At 34.0% G+C, this 11,982-nt stretch overlaps 1 long non-coding RNA gene across 1 annotated transcript; it reads left to right on the top strand.

The window, feature by feature from the left end:
• Positions 1-10,745: 10,745 nt before the first annotated feature.
• On the top strand, positions 10,746-11,685 carry LOC142231676 (uncharacterized). The gene is made up of 3 exons (XR_012720859.1): positions 10,746-11,140; positions 11,225-11,323; positions 11,399-11,685. It is a non-coding gene; the product is annotated as an uncharacterized LOC142231676 (long non-coding RNA).
• The last annotated feature ends 297 nt before the right edge of the window (positions 11,686-11,982 follow it).

Here is an 11,982-nt window from a genome sequence, read left to right on the forward strand (position 1 = left end):
GAAAATTTTCTTAAAAATTTTATTTCTATAGAAAATTTAGTCAAAATTTTTACTTTTATAGAACATTTTGTCAAAATTTTATTTTGTGAATATTTTATTTCTATAGAAAATTTTGTCAAAATTGTATTTCTGTAGAAAATTTGTCAAAATTTTATTTCTATAGAAAATTTTGTCAAAATTTTATTTTTGTCGAAATGTGTACTTCTATAGAAGCTAATTATATTGATATTAGAGAGAAGCTAATTATATTGATATTAGAGTACACAGAGTAAAATAAAGACAAGAATAGATTTAAATCGTAATGATAATTTTGGGTTTCTGACACGGTTGCCACTCGAGCCAAAAATAGGAGAAAGTTTTACCAAACACAACAAAAAAAAAAAAACCAAATTTATTTCTATAGAAAATTTGTCAACATTTTATTTCTTTAGAAAATTTGTTCAAAATTTTATTTCTATAGACAATTTTTTCAAAATTTTTTCTTTTATAGAAAGTTTTGTCGATATTTTTACTTCTATAGAAAATTTTGTCAACATTTTATTTCCATAAAAATTTTTGATAAAATATTAATTCTATAGAAAATTTTGTCAAATTTTTATTTCTATAGAAAATTTTGTCAAAAGTTTATTCCTATAGATAATTTTGTTAACATTTTATTCCTATAGAAAATTGTTTGTACCTCTTCGTTGAAGAGGAATATTTTGCAAAATCTACCAAAACATATACAACTCTACCAATCTACCAAACAGTAAACAATCTACCATTTTTGGTAGAATTCTACCAACTGTGGCAACCGTGGTTTCAGATTTAAATTCATCATCATATTAACTAAAAAAATTGTCTACCATTATGATTTGTTTGTTGGTATTTCCATTATCAAAGATGATGATCTACCAGTGTTAAATGCATAAGGCTGCACATTTTCTCTTATGACTTCTGATATGGAGAATTTACCTTACGATTTTATAATTCCTTGCAAACGAACTGATTACCCATATTATTTGGGAAGGCACACGTTCCATTCTCTTATCACCGCTTTCGATGATCATTCGCTGCGTAAATATTTATTCAAGTGGCAAAGGAAGGAGGTCCTCTCGAAGAAAATGTTCATCTTGTTAGTGATGAAAAGGATTATGTAGTTGTGGTTAACCCCCGTTTGTTTACACAAGGACATGTTTGGAAATAAAAAACAACAACAATGATATTACTATCGAAGGTTAAGGCATTATTACAAAAACAAAGTCGAAATATACAGAGTGACTGATAAGTATTGCAACCAAATTCAGGTTGATATCATTTCTACATTTGAAAAAATATTGCCCGGAGGTACCCTCCACCATGCACCCAGAAAAAAAGTGTCTTCGAAACTAAAGGAAAACAAGTTATACGGCCGCAAGTTCGGCCAGGCCGAATCTTATGTACCCACCACCATGGATTGCGTAGAAACTTCTACGAAAGACTATCATCCACAATCGTTTTCTAAATTGTGATTTAGTCCACCATGGATTGCGTAGAAACTTCTACGAAAGACTATCATCCACAATCGTTTTCTAAATTGTGATTTAGTCCATACACGGTATATATTAGACAAAAAAGTTATGTATAGTTAAGTCTACAAATAATTACGAATCGATTTGGACTTTTTGTACGTAGAGAGCCAGAATTGAAATATGGGGGTCGCTTATATGGGGGCTACATACAATTATGAACTTGATATGGACCAATTTTTGTGTGATTGGGGATCGATTTATCTGAGGGCCATATATAACTATAGACCGATATGGACCTAGTTAGGCATGGTTGTTAACGGCCATATACTAGCACAATGTACCAAATTTCAACTCACTCGGATGAAATTTGCTCCTCCAAGAGGTTCCAAAACCAAATCTCGGGATCGGTTTATGTGGGGCTATGTACGATTATGGACTGATATGGACCACTTTTGGCATGGTTGTTAAATATCATATACTACCACCACGTACCAAATTTCAAGCAGATCGGATGAATTTTGCTTCTCCAAAAGGCACCGGAGGTCAAATCTGGGGATCGGTTTATATGGGAGCTATATATAATTATGGACTGATAGGAACCAATTCCTGCATGGTTGTTGGATACCATATACTAACATCACGTACCAAATTCCAACCGAATGGGAAGAATTTTGCTCTTCCAAGGGGCTCTGGAGGTCAAATCTGGGGATCGGTTTATATGGGAGCTATATATAATTATGAACCGATGTGGACCAATTTTTGCATGGTTATTAGAGACCATATACTAACATCACGTACCAAATTTCAGCCGGATCGGATGAAATTTGCTTCTCTTAGAGGCCTCGCAAGCCAAATCTGGGGATCGGTTTATATGGGGGCTATATATAATTATGGACCGATGTGGACCAATTTTTGCATGGTTGTTAGAGACCATATACTGACACCATGTACCAAATTTCAGCCGGATCGGATGAAATTTGCTTCTCTTAGAGGCCTCGCAAGCCAAATCGGGGGATCGGTTTATATGGGGGCTATATATAATTATGGACCCATGTGGACCAATTTTTGCATGGTTGTTAGAGACTATATACTAACACTATGTACCAAATTTCAGCCGGATCGGATGAAATTTGCTTCTCTTAGGGGCCTCGCAAGCCAAATCGGTGGATCGGTTTATATGGGGGCTATATATAATTATGGACCGATGTTGACCAATTTTTGCATGGTTGTTAGAGACCATATACTGACACCATGTACCAAATTTCAGCCGGATCGGATGAAATTTGCTTATCTTAGGGGCCTCGCAAGCCAAATCGGGGGATCGGTTTATATGGGGGCTATATATAATTATGGACCGATGTGGACCAATTTTTGCATGGTTGTTAGAGACCATATACTAACACCATGTACCAAATTTCAGCCGGATCGGATGAAATTTGCTTCTCTTAGAGGCCTCGCAAGCCAAATTTTGGGATCCGTCTATATGGGGGCTATACGTAAAAGTGGACCGATATGGCCCATTTGCAATACCATCCGACCTACATCAATAACAACTACTTGTGCCAAGTTTCAAGTCGATAGCTTATTTCGTTCGGAAGTTAGCGTGATTTCAACAGACGGACGGACGGACGGACATGCTCAGATCGACTCAGAATTTCACCACGACCCAGAATATATATACTTTATGGGGTCTTAGAGCAATATTTCGATGCGTTACAAACGGAATGACAAAGTTAATATACCCCCCATCCTATGGTGGTGGGTATAAAATATTCATCAATTTAGTTTAGCCATTTTATTTCCACTCAGTTAATATTTTGTGTGAAATAATAAAATTTACTTGTTTCAGTAAAAAATCCTAAACTGAAAGCAGTTAGGAATAGTTCATTAACTAGAATAAGGCATGGAATTTTACTAACACTGTTTTCTTCGCTGGGTATAAGAATTTACTACTGAACAAGAAAATTTTATTCTGTGATAACAAAGCATTCATAAAAATAAACAAAATATGAACTAAATCCAAGTTTCCTCAAATTTAGTAAGATTTCTTATAAAATTATATTCTGACTTCCTTTATTATAGAAAGCTTATCATACATACGAATAACACTTGGCATAGAAAAATATTTTAGTTCATTCGTACTAAGAAGTATTCAATCCTTCAAAACTTAAGGAAACACACTTGTTAGAATATAGGAAAATTTCCTACATTTCTTTTATCTACCTGTAATCGATACCTGTCTTTGATGTAATCGATATGTTTGCGCGTGGGTTGTTTTTTTTAAGTTGGAATCGCGTTGTTATGGTATACGGAGAGATTGTTAAAAAATAATATTATAAAAACAAATAAAATATATAAAATAAATACCTAGGAGGTCTTTATAGCTAATTCTGATCCGGACTAAATGAAAATTTTCCTTCATGGGCCTTCCAAAGTTAAATTTTGGGCGATCAGTTTATATAGGAACTATATATAATTATAGACCGAAAAAATGCCCTTTTTGCATGGCAGTTAGAAGGCATATAACATCACGTACTAAATTTCAACCGGATCGGTCCGGAGGTCAAATCTAGGGATCAGTTTATACACTAATAGAAAAAATTACTTTCCAAATTCGTGAACGGATGGTAACAAAATGAAACGGAAGCGTTTACGAAAAATCTAAACGGATTGTTTACGGATTCGTACCAGAGCGTTCACGATTTTTTTGAACGGCTTTCGTTTTTCTTTGGCCATGAAAAGTTTTAAAATATTCGTTACACATTATTATGGCAATTCCGTCGGTGGTGCAATGTGCTAAGGCGACTGTTAACGCGTATGGAGCAGACAATATACGGTATCGGATTTTTTTTATAAAATCTAGGGATCGGTTTATACAATAATAGAAAAAACTACTTTCCAAAATATTGAACGGGTGGTAATAAAGTGAACAAACACAAAAAATATTTTTTGTGTGTTCAGTTGTCCTTTTTACTTTAGGGTTGATACGCGTAAAACAACAATTTACCACCTGTCACGATGTCATAGAAGTGTTTCAAAGTCTCGCCATCATATTTTAGAGCCTTGACACGAGCCTTTTTTGGGCGATTGAAAAATTGTGTGGTTTCCAACGCGAACAATTTTTTTTCGTGCAATATTGGATATCTAATGCCTGAGGTTGTCTCATAATGAACTTGCAACATTAGTTGACGCACAGCATCAATGATATCTGGAGCAACAACTGATTTTGGACGACCTTCACGAAGTTTGTCTTGGATAAACATCCTTGACGGAGCTTCTTGCTAACAAATTGAATTAAATTCATCGATGCACTAATGTTGAGTTAATCCATGTCGAAAGTTGTAATAAATAATCGGACGAAAATGTTCACGACTTAATTCCATTTGGAAGAGATTAATCTTTTGCTATTGCTCTAGACTTTTTTACATTCCCTCCCCCCACCGTCGACTTCTATGGCGAAAGAAATGAAAATTGACAAATCTTATTTTGTATAAAACGTTTCCTCCGTGGGGAGTAAACTTCATGGAATAACAATCGGCTTATTGTTTAACTATTTACATCGGTTTACTACCAGTATTACCATCAGACAATTAACTTCAGCCGGTCAAACATTACGACCATATTAACTTACACATGCCACCAAAGTGATGGCGAAGGTAAAGTGCTACTGTTTTAAAAATCTATTTTGCCGGTTATTTGAAGCACCCCTCCCATTAGCTCTTTGTTTGGTTTTAGTCTTGGTCATGGTGGCGATAATTTGACCTAGAGCTTTATTTTTCTAGAAGGCACGTGAATGGATTGTTGCATGTGGCGATGGCGAGTGGATAGATGGACGACGATAGTCGAAATGCTTCAACTGGTGGCAACATATTGTGAGGCATTTTTGGCACTTAATAGTTCATAAATTCTTATTCGAAAGCCATGAAAGTCAACGTTTTCCTTTGTAAACTCTGCTATAGCCATTGTCATGGTATTGTCAAGGAGTGGACACTTATGTTGATATTTGTTTAAATTTTTAATGTTCAATAATTTTCTGTGTAAGAAAATATTTACAAAATATTACGAGAAGCCGGGGGAATTGCATCGATACTTCAGAGTGAAAAGGTGATAAGACCATTGTAAAGAAGCTTTGGATTTTGATTTTTTTTTTTAAGTAAGTCATGAAAATAATCGGAGTTATAGGTGGGTATTAAATTCGAATTTAGCCGCTAAAATAAAAAAAAAACAAGTATATACAGCAGTAAGTTCGGCCGGGCCGAATCTTAAATACCCACCACCATGAACCAAATATTAGGGTTTCCTTTCCTTCAGGAGGGCTTGAGGACTTGAGGACACTTCCCGAAGATAAATTTAAAGATTTCACCTATGAGGACTATATCAGATTCTGGATTTATAAGAACCATTTTTGTTTGAGTTTTAGAGGAATCATTAACATCTCTTGTAAGTGTGCAAGAAAATTATTAAATAACGTCTTGATTTGAAATCTTAAATCTGTAGAAGTAAAATCTGGAAATTTTACATTGAGTTTCAAGCAATTTTCATGATCAGTGCGCCTTCTACACCCTCAAGAAGTGAAGTCGGTCTATATGGAGGCATTACCAAATGGACCGATAAAAACTTAATCCGATACACGTTTTTGTGAGCCTAAAATACCAGAATATTTACAATTTAAGCCAAATCGGATGAAAACTACGGTTTCTAGAAACCCAAGGAGTTAAATCGGGAGATCGTTCTTATGGGGGCTATACTAAAATATGGACCGATACTCACCGTTTTCGGCACACCTCTTTATGACCCGAAAATACCTCTAGATTTCCAATTTCAGGCAAATAGGATAAAAACTTCGGATTCTAGAAGCCCACGAAGTAAAATGGGGAAATCGGTCTATATGGGGGCTATACCAAAATATGGACCGATACTCACCATTTTCGGCACACCTCTTTATGGTCCTAAACTACCTCTAGATTTCCAATTTCAGACAAATTGGATAAAAACTACGGGTTCTATAAGCCCAAGACCCCAAATCGGGAGGTCGTTTTATATGGGGACCATACCAAAACATGGATCGATACTCACAATTTTTGGCACACGTATTTGTGGTCCTACAATACCTCCAGATTTCCAATTTCAGGTAAATTGAATAAAAACTGCGGTTTCTATAAGCCCAAGAAGTACAATCGGGAGATCGGTCTATATGGGGGCTATACCAAAACATGGACCGATACTCACCATTTTTGCCACACCTCTTTATGGTCATAAAATACCTCTAGATTTCAAATTTCAGGCAAATTGGATAAAAACTACGATTTCTATAAGCCCAAGACCCCAAATCGGGAGGTCTGTTTATATGGGGACTATATCAAAACCTGGACCGATATAGCCCATCTTCGAACTTGACCTGCCTGCAGACAAAAGACGAGTTTGTGCAAAATTTCAGCACGATTGATTCATTATTGAAGACTGTAGAGTGATTACAACAGACAGACAGACAGACAGACAGACAGACAGACGGACAGACGGACATGCTTATATCGTCTTAGAATTTCTCCCTGATCAAGAATATATATACTTTATATAGTCGGAAATCGATATTTCAATGCGTTACAAACGGAATGACAAACTTATTATACCCCCGTCACCATTCTATGGTGGTGGGTATAAAAAACAAGTATATACGGCCGTAAGTTCGGCCAGGCCGAAGCTTATGTACCCTCCACCATGGATTGCGTAGACACTTATACTGAAGACTGTCATCCACAATCGAATTACTTGGGTTGCGGTAACACTTGCCGATGGCAAGGTGTCTTAAAACTTCCTAACACCGTAATATATACCACATAGTCCATACGTGTTATATATTAAACTAAAAAAGACCGATTAAATACGTATATAATTAAGTTTAGAGTTTCTATAGAAATAAAATTTTGACAAAATAAAATTTTGACAACATTTTCTATAGAAGTAAAGTTTGAAAAAAAATTTTCTATAGAAATAAAATTTGCAAAAAAATTTCTATAGAAATAAAATTTGGAAAAAATTTTCTACACAGAAAAAAAAGTGTCTTGTAAATTTAAGGACCATTTTGACTTCCACATAGTTCAACAAATTTACTGTAATATAGTTCATTTTTCGTAACCACAACGAAAATTAACTTAGCTAAAGGAAAACTTATAAAAATTCAGTAAATGTTTTTTAGTTCACTAACTACGAAATGGGAAGGATTTTTCCTTAAATAAATTTCCAACACAGTAGTTAATGCATCGTTGATTCTATTATAAAAATACATGGGCAATATAAAAATCTTACTACGAAATGTAGACAATTTACTAAGAAAAAATTTTGTATGGAAAAAAATTTTTGTAGTAAAAATTAACTTAACGACATTACCGATTCGTATGATGGCTACCTACAGATTATTTCCCTTTTTATTATAAGTTGGAGTGTTTTTCCTCACATTGAAAATTGTAGATAAAGTAGAATAAAAAGTAGTTAATATAATCCTTGCCAGGTGTATATCATTTTTTATAGATTCCTCATAGATTTGGTATATATTTTACCTTAACTTATAGATAGAATTCAAACTAATCAATAAACGTGCTACTGGAAAATGTGAGTGCATCATGTGAGGGAGTTTTTAAGAGACATTTTGTGTATATCTCGTATGATTGTTTGTGTTTGTTATTGCGTCATTTATGCTGTTGTTGGTTGTTTTGATTCTAGAGACAATGGAATGTTCCTTGTGTGTTGTTGGTATCTTTTGTGGTGAGAGTTGTTTTCTTGCAATAGCGAGATCAGAAAGGGATCGTGTGTGTGTGTGGAGTTGTTTTTCTTTACGGAGTTGTTTTTCTTTATGGCTATTTGTGTCTTTGAGTTTTATTGTTGCATTCAGTTATGTTGATGCATTTATGAAGTGCACACGTGGTTTTAATTTTGCAAAATTGTACGGTATTGGTGATTATTAATGAAAATACATTTATTTCGAAACATTTTATAAACTGAGAAGTGAATGATGTGATGTTAGAGTAATCAGAAACGCTTTTTATTGATAAAAACAAATAACAGATTAAAGAACTGTATATTTCTGTTAATAGTTTAAAATTAGTGCGGACTTTTAATTGATTTACATAAAAAATATACAACATGAGTGGTAATAGGATGATCTATATTTATTCTACATCTGGATCACAGGTTGGAGATGCAACCATGTTTTTGAATCTATATTTTTTATGTTACATCAATTCCTACAGGTGAGTACTAAGTTCGAGTTTAAACGCTAAAAATAACAAGTATATACGGCCGTAAGTTCGGCCAGGCCGAAGCTTATGTACCCTCCATCATGGATTGCGTAGAAACTTCTTCTAAACACTGCCATCCATAATCGAATTACTTAAGTTGCGGTAACGCTTGCCGATGGCAAGGTATCTTAAAACCTCCTAACACCATCTTCTAAATTGTATGTCCATACGTGGTATATATTAAATCAAAAAAGATCGATCCAATACGTATATAATTCAGTTTGGCAAAGTAGACATAAAATTTTGACAAAATTTTCTACAGAAAGAAAATATTAAAAAATTTTCTATGGAAATAAAATTTTCACAAAATTTTCTATAGAAATAAAAATTTTGACAACATTTTCTATAGAAAGAAAATTTTGACAAAAATTTCTACAGAAATAAAATTTTAACAATATTTTCTATAGAAATAAACTTTTGACAAAATTTTCTATAGAAATAAAATCTTGGTCGATTATTTTTGGCTTGAGTGGCAACTATGATTATGAACCGAATAAAATTTGAACAAAATTTTCTATAGCAATAAAATTTTGACAAAATTTTCTATAGAAATAAAATTTTGACAATGATGAAAATTTTATTATGAACCGAATAAAATTTTAACAAAATTTTCTCTAGAAATAAAATTTTGACATTTTCTATAGAAATAAAATTTGGTAGATTATTTTTGGCTCTAGTGGCAACCATGATTATGAACCGATATGGACCAATTTTTGTGTGATTGGACCAATTTTGGTATGGTTGTTAGCGACCATATACTAACACCACGTTCCTACTTTGAACCGAATCGGATGAATTTTGCTCCTCCAAGAGGCTCCGGAGGTCAAATCTGGAGAACATTTTGTATGGGGGCTATATATATTTATGGACCGATATCGACCATGTTCCAAATTACAACCGGATTGGATGAAATTTGCTTCTCTTGGAGACTTCGAAAGCCAAATCTGGGGATCGGTTTATATGGGGGCTATATATAATTATGAACCGATGTGGACCATTTTTTGCACGGTTGTTAGAGACCATATACCAATATCATGTACCAAATTTCAGGCGGATCGGATAAAATTTGCTTCTCTTTGAGGCTCCGCAACCCAAATCTGGGGATCGGTTTATATGGGCGCTATATATAATTATGGACCGATGTGGACCAATTTTTGCACGGTTGTTAGAGACCATATACCAACATCATGTACCAAATTTCAGCCGGATCGGATGAAAATTGCTTCTCTTTGAGGCTCCGCAAGCCAAAATCTGGGGATCGGTTTATATGGGGGCTATATATAATTATGGAGCAATGAGGACCAATTTTTGCATGATTGTTAGAGACCATATACCAACACCATGTACCAAATTTCAGCCGGATCGGATGAAATATGCTTCTCTTAGAGGCTCCACTAGCCAAATCTGGGGATCGGTTTATATGGGGGCTATATATAATTATGGACCGATGGGAACCAATTTTTGCATGGTTGTTAGAGACCATATACCAACATCATGTACCAAATTTCAGCCGGATCGGATGAAATTTGCTTCTCTTTGAGGCTCCGCAAGCCAAATCTGGGGATCGGTTTATATGGGGGCTATATATAATTATGGACCGATGTGGACCAATTTTTGCATGGTTGTTAGAGACCATATACCAACACCATATACCAAATTTCAGCCGGATCGAATGAAATATGCTTCTTTTAGAGGCTCCACAAGCCAAATCTGAGGGTCCCTTTATATGGGGGCTATACGTAAAAGTGAACCGATATGGCCCATTTTCAATACCATCCGACCTACATCGATAACAACTACTTGTGCCAAGTTTCAAGTCGATAGCTTGTTTCGTTCGGAAGTTAGCGTGATTTCAACAGACGGACGGACGGACGGACGGACGGACATGCTTAGATCGACTCAGAATTTCACCACGACCCAGAATATATATACTTTATGGGGTCTTAGAGCAATATTTCGATGTGTTACAAACGGAATGACAAAGTTAATATACCCCCATCCTATGATGGAGGGTATAAAAATAAATTACTAAGAAAAGTGTAAAATTGTACGTCTTCCGATACAAATTTAAATATAACTTGATGGAGAATAGCCCAAACCAAGTTTTTTATACAGATTATTTTTTTATAATGGATTATTAAAGAAAACGTATCATGAAAATTGCGATTTTAGCCTCTAAACTCGAACTTAATATCCACCTTAAATACTAAATGCTATACTGACAATTGGAAATTATGTCTAATTTTTTTTTTCATTTTTTATTTCAAATATATTCTGAGAATAATTTCAAAAACGTCCCATTAGTCCATGGATATGATTTCAATAATGTACCAACTGGATGGATTTTTCAATGTGGTAAGTTTTCTATAAACGGTATTTTGTCCGTTTTTAATAAAACTAAAATTTAAATTTATTAAAAATTATTATTTTCACTTGCAGGTAAACAGGTCTTGTAATGGTATTTTTTTGAATATTCTTACTGTTTAATGCTAATTAAGCTGATATCCTTATTGGCTCTAGGAAACACTCTTGAAAACCGTAAGTTAAAAATCAATATGAACGATAGAATTTGATAATATTTTTCTTATATTTTGTATAACTTTGCAATTTCAGATGCTTATAAGACAAATCCGCCCAACAAAAGTTAGCCAAAATCGATGAAATTGGACAATTCAATATATCTTTCATCTGGATAGAAAGCATGGAAATTTAAATTAATTAGTTTAGTCCTAATAACATAGAATATTACTCTTTTGAAGAAGCAATTACTAACTACCGACAAGTAACTGCATCCAACGTACTAATAAAAATATTTCCTTTATTGTATATCATAAGCCATAGTTTTGTGTAATATAATAATAATTTTTTGAAATAAAATACTGGTGGTTATAGAAAATTGACTTGTTTTGTACGAAAAATTTCTTAGTTGTATACAGGCTTGTTGTACCTTTGATTCCTCAATTTCTCTACTTTTTTGAAAATTATACCGACAAATAGTTTATTTCAAACCAATTTCTTAATACAGGTTTCCCAAAAAATCGTTAATTTTTCCGGATAGCAGGAATATTTTGAATGAGTTTAACTATATTCTTCCCAAAGCATAGTAATAATGAACTAAAATACGATGCAATACATGAACTAATTTATAAGAAAATCATGAACTTATCTAGATGAAAAAAATCTTTGGCGCCAAATCA

Source organism: Haematobia irritans, chromosome 3 (assembly GCF_050003625.1).
Source record: "Haematobia irritans isolate KBUSLIRL chromosome 3, ASM5000362v1, whole genome shotgun sequence".
Classification (NCBI taxonomy): Eukaryota; Metazoa; Arthropoda; class Insecta; order Diptera; family Muscidae; genus Haematobia; species Haematobia irritans.